This window comes from Callorhinus ursinus, unplaced genomic scaffold (genome assembly GCF_003265705.2).
Source record: "Callorhinus ursinus isolate GAN/ISIS: 27379988/994484 unplaced genomic scaffold, GSC_fseal_2.0 scaffold10, whole genome shotgun sequence".
Classification (NCBI taxonomy): domain Eukaryota; kingdom Metazoa; phylum Chordata; class Mammalia; order Carnivora; family Otariidae; genus Callorhinus; species Callorhinus ursinus.
In genome coordinates, this window is record NW_027397072.1 from 81,330,521 (window position 1) to 81,341,076 (window position 10,556).

Genomic DNA, 10,556 nt, shown 5'->3' on the forward strand with positions numbered 1-10,556 from the left:
GCACATTATTTTGATTTTAAAAAAGTAGTTTAAAAAAAAAACCTTAATTTTTGATTTTTTAATTTATGGTTGTATTTTGATTTTGATTTTTTAAAAAGCAATTAAAAAAAAACAAATTTTTTTAAGACAAAGTTCCACAAAATGCTACCTAGGAAGAGGGGTTCTGGTCTATTTCACTCATTTGTATTTTCATCAAGAAACCTGAATTTTAGAAAAAAAAAATGGAGCACTGGGTGTTATACGCAAACCAACGAATCATGGAACACTACATCAGAAACTAATGATGTAATGTATGGTGATTAACATAACAAAATAAAATTTAAAAAAAAGAAAAGTGTTTTTCATTTATAAAGCTTTTGTTCCCTGGTTTATTAAAACAAATGTGAGATAGTCAAAGATAGGCAGACTACATCATTTGTAAAAATCAAGGGGCCAATTTCACAGGGTCTGATACCTAAGAAGACCTCATTCTTCCTGTGAGACCGACTTTTGGCATGCTTTGACTTTCAAAGTCTCCCTGCCTTGGTGTTTCCTTCATTTCCTCCAGTTCATGGCCAAGGATCTCAGTGAGGTTTTTTGCATTGCCTACCGCCTCCCACCCCGAGAAGTCGCATGCAGTGGGATCTGGGCAGCTGGGTGGCTGCTTTTCCTGAGGAAAGTGAGTGTTTTACACAGAACACCCTGTCTGGTGCCAGGAAACATGTTCAGTCAGGAACCTCTGAGTCATGTGTCAGGAGTGACTAGGGCCTCATCCTGCTGAGAAATGAAGCTGTTAGAGATTTCTTGTAGTTGTGGGGAAAACCAGTTCCACCTTTATGTCCAGACACTGGTTCCTGCCATTGTGTGGTCCATAAAAGAATGGGACCCGTGTGGTAGAAATTGAGAAACAATGGTAGCTCAATAATGGTGCACTCCTGGCATACTCCTGTACAACCTAGTCATTGACAATATCTTGAGTGTTCCATTCTTGAGTCATTCTGTTCTGTCCCAAAAATTTAGGATAGGTAGGTATCTCCTGAGCATCCAGGTCATAATCTCCCTTGTGCTGAACTACAACCCCTTGCTTTAGTTTATACTCCTAACGCTTTGATGCCATTCTAGAGAATTTAGGTGCCAGTGTTTCTACCACATTTTGTTGAAACCGTGGTTGTTGTGAATTAGATGTCACATGAGAGAGTGTGCATCCTGGAATCTGCCAGAATTAAGGGCCTACCATGTAGGACCAAACCCCTAGACCATATTCCTCAACATTATATAATCAAGTTCAGCTGTCTGAGGGCATATTTCTTACCTACATAAAACTGAAGCATCTGCTTCAAAGTAAGTGTTTTATAGATGCTTCAAAACAAGTGTTTTATAGTTTTATGCTCTAAATAGTTTATCCATTAAAATGTATTTATGAAGCACCATGCTTTGTACAAATCACCGTATAACATAGAGACTAGTAAAAAGTGAAGGAAGAGGATCTAATTGTAGCTCAGGTTCCCAAAGGAAGTGCATTTTGAGGAACTAAAAAGACATGGCAGCCTCCCCTAAAGTGCATGCAGACCCTGAGGCATGCTGCAGACCGTGAACCTCGGGCTTCTGTGAGACAGAGACAGAACAGCAAGGCTGTGCTGCCCTTCCAAGATGTGGACAATTCAGTCATCTAGATTAGCGGTACCAGACCTTGAGCATGCATGCAGCAGATCATCCAAGGGGCTTGTTAAAAACACAGACTGCTGGGCCTTATCCCCTGAGGCTCTGATTTCAAAAGCTCTGAGGTGGGGCCAGAGAATTTGCTTCTCTAACAAAGGTCCAGGCTGATGCTGCTGATTTAGGACCCCACTTTGAGAACCACACTGTTCTACAGAAATTGTTAAAACTATTGAGAACTAAGGATAGTGACAAATGCAGATGATCAGCACAGGAATTGGAGCCAAATTCCAAGATCAGATAGAAGCACAGAGAATTCCCAGAGGGGAGGGTTCAGACCAGAGGGGATGGAGGCTGTCACTTGCCCACACTTATTAAGCCTCATTAGAAAATTCCTTAGTAAGAAGGAATCGGAGATTGACACCGGAATCTTTTGTCACCCCTGTGTCTTACTTTGTATATGTACATGTATTGATATAATATCTGTTTTGGCTATGAACTGAATTGTGTCCTCCACAAAATTCCTATGTTAAACCCCTAACCCCCAATGTGACTATATTTGGAAATAGGGTCTTTCTAAAAGTAATTAACATTAAGTCATAAGAATGGGGCCCTAATCCAGTAGGACTGGTGTTCTTGTAAGAAAAGGAAGAGATACCAAGTGCCCACACATGGAGAAAAGGCCATCTACAAGCCAAGGAGAGAGGCCTCAGGAGCCAGCAAACCTGCTGAGACCTTGATCTTGGACTTCCAGCCGCCAGAACTCTGAGAAAATAAATTTCTCTTGTTCAAGCCGCCCAGTCTGTGGTCTTTTCTTTTGGCAGCCTGAGCAAGATAATGTAGGGTGCAACCAAGGTGAGAAGGTGAGCTTCCTAGAGCAAGGGAAGGAGAAGCTTGGAAGGGGGCTCTGCAAGTGGAGACTTGTCCAGCTCCCAGCAGGTGACAAGAACTCTGAAGAGGTGAAGTGTCATGGGAAATGAGCACAAAAAGCTGAGGTCACGGTAGGCAGAGCCAAAGATCCCTAGGTAACAGACTCCACAGACTTGAACAGTGACTATCTGTATCGGCTGAAGACTCAAGACCTATCTTCCATTTTCAGATGACATATAAGCTCCAAAGATTCTGGTGAAGGGAGGGCCTGGGTTACTCGGTTGGGCATCTACCTCTTGATTTCGGCTCAGGCCATGATCTTAAGGTTGTGAGATCAAGTCCCTACTCGGGCTCAGCTCAGAGTCTGCTTGAGATTCTCGTGCTCTCCCTCTGCCTCTCCCCTGCTTGCTCATTCTCTCTCTAAAATAAATCTTAAAAAAAACGTGTCACTTATTGCTCTGAATGTTGTGATTAAATTCATATCTACTTTGTGATGTATGAATAAATGATAAGCTAATTTCAGTATATACAAAAATAATAGAAAGATGGATGCCTGTGTATCCATTATGCTGCTTCAACTATTATCCATTTATAGCCATCTCTTTAATTTATTCTCTCACTCCACTTTACTGGTGGATTATTTTGAAGTGGTCTGCAGGCACCGTATCATTTGACTTAACAAATATTTCGGTATCCATTTCCTAATCCACAAAACCATTATACCTAAAAAGCTAACAAAAGTCCCTTAATGTCTTAAAATATCATACAGTATTCAAATTTCCCTGATTGTCTCAGTGATCTTTAACCATATGTTTATATCCGGGTCGATGTAAATTTACAGTAATTGGTTGATACTTTTTTTAAAAAAAAGTCAGGATTATTGATGCTCAAATGGTTCCGGCTTTGGCCAGTGTGAGCCTCTTCATGTTGGCCCCTGGGTGTTCTATACATAACTGTAATGGTCTGTGATAGTTTTGGTTTCTGGTATTAGTTAAGTTTCAGGCTCATTTTGTTCATTTTCTAGCTTAGCTCTGGTATCCCACATCTCTCCAAAAGATATGAACTCCTTTAACTGGGACATGCTATTTTGTGACCAAATATGGTGCTGGTGTTGTGCATTGCTTCAAAGCTGGGCACTTTTGTAGGTCTATTCGATAGAAATAATTTTTTTTAATAAGAAAATATATCATGAATTCATACTGAAATTCAGGACAATGGGTTATTTAATGTCTTCCATCTCAAAGTGTGTATCTCCTTTCTCCCATCCTGAAAGTCCTCACCAACAACATCATTCATTTGCTACAATGTATACACCAACGGCTCAGAATAATAACACCATCACCAACAATATGAAAACAATTCAAGGTTTGTTTGGAGGTAGGTTTTGTTTTTGGTTTTTGTCCTTAGAGCAGGCATGCCACCAACTTGATTTTATATTTTGCTTTGGATTTGGGAGGATTGCTTTAAAATTTTAATTTTTTTTTTATAATTATGTGGAGTATTACCTTGTTACAAGTGAAATATACAAGAAAAAGTGTGTTCAGAGTTTCCTCCATTCAGTTTCCCTTTTCCTTTATAGTAACCATTTTGGTTAGTTTCTGGTTTATCCTTCCACTTAAAAATATATAGGCAAATGTGTTTGTATATTTGTATTTATCCCATGCCCCCACATTTCTCCACCTTGCTTTTTTCATTTAATCCCAGAGATCATGGCCATATAATTAAAATATTTTGCACTCTTTTAAACCACCTTTTTGAGGTGTTATTTACATACCAAAAAATACACCCATCTGAAAGTTACAGTTTGATGAGTTTTAATATATTTATGCAGTAATGCAACCATCACCACAATCTAGTTTTAGAACATGTCCCTTAGCCTAGAAGTTCCCCTCCTGCCCCCTTGCTTGTCAGCCCACGTTGATGTCAGCAAAGATGATCTCTTTCACGTTGCTATTGACAGCTGCAAAGTATCCCATTGTGTGCATGTACCATCCTTTATTCAGCCAGCCCCTACAATCCTTCAGTGAATAGCTTTAGGCATGTGTTTGAATTTTTGCCAGTGTATCTTTGGAATAAATTCCTAGAAGCGTTTCTGAGTCAAATTGTCAGTGAATATGCAATTTCTCTAAAAAAATGCTAAGTTTTCCTTTTGAAGTGGTGGTTCTATTTAGCATTACCACCAATAATAGATAACAGTGACCATTTCCCTCCAGCCTCACCAACTGAGTAGATTGTTAAACTTAGAAATTGTGTCTCGGGTGCCTGGGTGGCTCAGTTGGTTAAGCGACTGCCTTCAGCTCGGGTCATGATCCTGGAGTCCTGGGATCGAGTCCCGCATCAGGTTCCCTGCTCAGCAGGGAGTCTGCTTCTCCCTCTGACCCTCTTCCCTCTCGTGCTCTCTCTCTCTCATTCTCTCTCAAATAAATAAATAAAATCTTTAAAAAAAAAAAAAGAAAAAAAAGAAATTGTGTCTCAATATAGTGTTAATATTCATTCCTCTTCCTAAAAGAAGGCTGAACATTTTTTCAGGAGTTTAAGGGCCTTTTGCATTTTGTGTGTGTATGAGATGTCTGCTTTTATTCCTTGTCCGTTTCTCTGTTCTTATTATTTTTAGAATCTTTATATATTAGAAATATTTTTGATAAGTTGCAAATATTTTTCTCATCCTTTTACATTTCTAAATTTTTTTTGATCTGGATAAAACATTTTATTTTTATGTGGTCTGCGATCAGTTTTTCCCCTTATTTCTTCTGGATTTTGAGTCAGGAAAAGCTTCTCCTGTCCTGATTGTGGAGGAATTTGCTCCTCTTTGCTTCTAGTATTGGTATAGTTTATTTTTAAGAAATTTTTTTTTTTAGATTTTATTTGTTTGAGAGAGAGAGAATGGGAGGAGTGGCAGAGAGAGGGAAAGAATCTCAAGCAGATTCCCTGCTGAGTGTGGAGCCTGGCACAGGGCCCCATCTCACGACCCTGAGATCATGACCTGAGCTAAAATCAAGAGTTGGACACTTACCCAACTGAGCTACCTAGGTGCCCCTCCTTTTTTTTTTTTTTAACATTTTATTTTCTGATTTGTCTGGATTTATTCTGATGTGCGGTATGAGGAACAAATCTGATTTTTGTCTTTTTCTGTATGGTTATCTTGATCTCTCATAGCACATATTTAAAAACCCAGCTTATCCCCAATGATCTGACATGCCATCTGTATCATACACTAAATTTTTATACATAATTAGGATTATTTATGGATTTTCTGTTTCATTCTATTTGTTTATGCATAAATGCCACACTTTTAATGGTAGAGATTTTATAATTTGTTAAAATGGTTTTTTCTTCATTTATCAACTTCAAATATTTATCAACTCCTTGTTAAGAAAAACAAGGCTTCACCTCATTAACCTCATTTCTTGTTCCTCCGCCCAGCTTTTCAGAATATATGTTTTTATCCTTCTATCAGTTACATTTTAAATTTAAATTAATGGTTAATTCTAAAAAAAAAAAACAACTTTATTGGGATATAATTTACATACACCAAAATGTAAACATTTTAAATGTATACTTTGAGGAGTTCTGACAAAATTATATACCTGTGTAACTACCAGCACAAAATAACATGTAAACATCACATTTTTTGGTTGCAGCAAATTTAGTCAGTATGTGTTAATTTCTCAAGGAGTAAGATGAGGGCATTAGTCCCATGCCCTGTCCTTTGCCACTTTTCCTTCTACCTCTCAAAGTTTATATGTATATATATATATTTTTTTTACAATTTCACACTTAATAACATTTGAATTGTTACTACACTGAAATATTCCATGCTTTGTCTATGGGTGATTATGATATTTGAAAAATAGACATATAGTATTTACATTATTCCAACTCTAAATCTTATTCTCTGCCTAGTCATGGGGTTGCTGAAACTCCTTTTCCCTCTTCACAGTCAAATGTTAGGACCTTGATACCACTGAAAACAGGATATTTCTGGTATCTAGATCAAATGGAATATTTTCTTCAGTCCTCTATTAATTGCTCAAATCATGATTCATATTTTAACCATGGTTTTTCTAGATAGAATGTTTTTTCTAGAATCCTGAAGTGCCTTTAAAAAAAAAGTCTCATCTTCCAAAACATCCAGGCTTTCATTGATACCAGCTACAGAATGCAATCTGCTTTTCTTAGAGATATCCCTTGTAGACCATCTCAACTTCCTACTCTAGCCTGGATTGGTTGCTATCTAGGACTGCCAGCCAATTCTCTGTCTGGGACTTCCCTTCACTAATCACTGCCCCTCCTCCTACCTGGGTTATACTAAGTGCTTTCTGGATTTCATTTCCTTTTCTTGTTTTCCTTCCTTATTTTCTTGAAGCATATCCTTAAGTAACTTCCTCAGAAAGAACACATGGGAAGAAAACTTTAGGTCTTTGTCTTTCTGAAAATGTCTGTATTCATTCCATCTCATATTTGATTGATAGTTTGCCTGGGAATAAAATTCTATACTAACAAATTTCCCTCAGAATTGAGAAGTTATGGTTCCACTGTCTTCTATAATTTGATTGTTGCTGATGTGGGAACCTGTATCAGTATGATCTTCATTCCTTGGTATTTAAAAATTTCCCCCTCTGGAAGCATCTAGGATTTTTCTTTTATTCTTTGGTGTTCTGAATATAGATCACCACCACCAATCGGTGATTTCACCTTCCATGGTCAACTGCAGTCCAGAAGCAGAAGATCCTCCTTCTGACATATCACCAGAAGGTCAGTAGTAGCCTAATGCTACATCACAATGCCTTACATCACTCACCTCACTTCATTTCATTGTGTAGATATTTTATCTCACATCATCACCAGGAGATGAGTGAGTACAGTACAATAAGATTTTGAGAGACCACATTCACATAACTCTTATTATAGCATATAATTGTAATTGTTCTACTTTAGTATCAGTTATTGCTGTTAATCTCTTACTGTGCCTAATTAAACTTTATCATAGGTATGTATGTATAGGAAAAAACACAGTATATATTGGGTTTGGTACTATCCACAGTTTCAGGCATCCACTGAGGGTCTTGGAATATATCCCCTGCAGATAAGGGCTGTGGCTACTGTACTCATGAGTCTTCTTTCATTCCAATTATTCATTTAGTGGTCCCTTTCAATCTGAAATCTGGTGACATTGTGTAACCCTGGAACATTTTTTTCTATTATTTGGTTTTCTATTTTCACTAACTGACACCACAGGAACTCCTATTAATTGGACGGTCTATGGTAGATTCACGATCTCATTTTTTTCTTTGTCTTTTTTATTAAAATATTTACATTGCCTTTCTGCTTGCTTACTAATTTTTCTTGACTTTCACTTTCAGCCTGTGTGCTGATTTTTTTCATTTTAACGATCATATGTTGTTTTTCTAAGCACAGGTAAAGGAATCAGGTAATGATGGAATAGCATGTTCCAGAACACCGAGAACAACTAGAAATGCTATAAAAAAATACCAGTCAAATTGGTTTGAAAGCTATTTAATGCAGACAGGACTTAAGGGGCCATGATGCTATAGAGAAGGAGTTGCATATAGGTGAGCCCAGTATTCTTAGGCATTTGCTAATTTGAAAATGGTGTAACTCCAAAAGCAGAAAGTCACTACTGAGAGGCTGGGAAGTTGAGTTGAGCCTTTGGCAACCTCTTAGTAACTAGAGAGATAAAATGTAGACGTCAGAGCTACCAAAGCAGCCAAGAGTCTAAGGTCCCAGAGAAAGAGAAGCTACATTGACATGAGCTCAACATTTTTTCCATGTTTACCTCAGACATTTGCTAATTCATAATTATAGGCACAAGAAACTAAAAAGCTGGAAGACTAAGCAGAGCTTTTGACAGTTTTAGGAGTCTGGGGAGGCAGTTCAGTTAATGGCCCACTAATTAAGAGAGGCTGGTAAACATCCCAGGCTTCCAGTGGTACCATGGAAAGGCTACACTATAGGATTAAGAGCAAACCAGAAAAAGACCAGTCTTCCCAAAAGACTAAAACCTGACTTTAAATTAATCAAATTTCAGACTGGATAAGATGATGTGTCCCTACTCTAACTGCCACCAGAAAGCAAACTATATTCTCTGTGGAGGAAGATAACATTAGTGGATCTCAATTTTTGTCTCCAATTTTTCTATATACAATGTTCAGCATGAAATAAAAAATTATCAGACAGTTCAAGAAATAAAAAATAAACCAAAGTAGGAAAAAAATTATAGAAAGACTTACAGATGATGGCAAATATTGCAGTTATATTGGACTATTATCCTGTTCAGTGAAATAGGTGAAAAGATTGAAAATTTCTGCAGAGAACTGGAATCAATGAAATAGAATCAAATGGAAATATAATAACAGAAACTAGTGCTAAAAATTCCATGAATAAATAAAACTACCTACAGAATATGAGAAAATATTTGCAAATCATATATCTGATAAGAGGTTAATAACCAGAATATAAAAGAAACTTTAGTAAATGAATAACAACAAAAAAACCTCAATTAAAAAGAGTGCAAAAGGCCTGAATAGATAGTTGTCCAAAAATACACAGATGGCCAATAAGCACATGAAAAGTTGCTCAACATCACTGTTCATCAGGGAAATGCAAATCAAACCACAATGAAATATCACTTCACACTCATTAGGACAGCTACAAAAACAAAATAAGAAACGTTGTCAAGGATGTGGAGAAACTGGAACTTTAATGCATTGTTGGTGGGAATGTAAAATGATGCACCTGCTGTGGCAAATTGTATGATAGTTCTACCCCCAAAATAAAAATTATCATATGGTCCAGCAAGTCCACTTCTGAACACATACCCAAAAGAATTGAAAGCAAGGTCACAAATATTGATACATCCCATATTCATAGCATTATTCATAACAGTCAAAAGGTGGAAGCAACCTAGTATCCATTGATGGATGAATAGATACACAAATGTGGTATATACATAGAATGGAATATTAACCTTAAAAAGGAAGGAAGTTCTGGCACATGTTATAACATGGATGAACCTTTAGGACATGCTAAGTGAAATAAGCCAGTCAAAGACAAATACTGTATGGTTTCACTTATATGAGGTACCTGAAGTAGTTAAGTCCATAGAGACAGAAAGTAGAATAGTGGTTGCCAGGAGCTGGGAGAATGAGAGAATGGGAAGTTATTGTTTAATGTGTACCAAGTTTCAGTTTTGCAAGGTAAGAGCTCTGGAGATTGTTTGCACCACATTGTGAATGTACTTAACATTATTGAACTATACACTTAAAAATGGTTGAGATGGTTAGAGAAAAGGGAACCCTCATGCACTATTGGTGGGAATGTAAATTGGTGCAACCACTGTGGAAAAAAGTATAGAGTTCCTTTAAAAATTACAAATAGAATTACCATATGATTCAATAATTCCACTACTGGATACTTACCCCAGGATAAAAAGCAAATAATTTGAAAAGATAAGTACAGCCCTATGTTTACTGCAGCATTATTTATGATAGACAAAATATGGAAGCAACCTAAGTGTCTATTGATAAATGAATAGATAAAGAAGGAGGGGTATATGTATGCAATGGAATATTACTCAGCCATAAAAAAGAAGGCGATCTTGCCATTTGTGACAACATGGATATATCTAGAGAGTATTATACTGTGAAATAAGAGAAAGACAAATATATCATTTTGTTTATATGTGGAATTAAAAAAAAAACAGAATCATAAATACAGAGAAGAAACTGGTGGTCCCTGGGACGGGGGGGAATTAAGAGGTACAAACTTCCAGTAATAAAATAAGTAAGTCATGGGGATGAAAAGTACAGTGTAGGGAACATAGTCAATAATATCGTAATAAGGTTGTATGGCAAAAAATGGTGACTATACTTATTGTGGTGAAGATAGCATAATGTGTAGAATTGTTGGGTCTCTATGTCATACACCTAGACATAGGTGTTTTGTTTACATAAGTAAACAATTTACCATATGAAAATATGAAAAATAGTTAAGATGTTTAAATACTAAAGAAAAACAAAAAACACACAAAA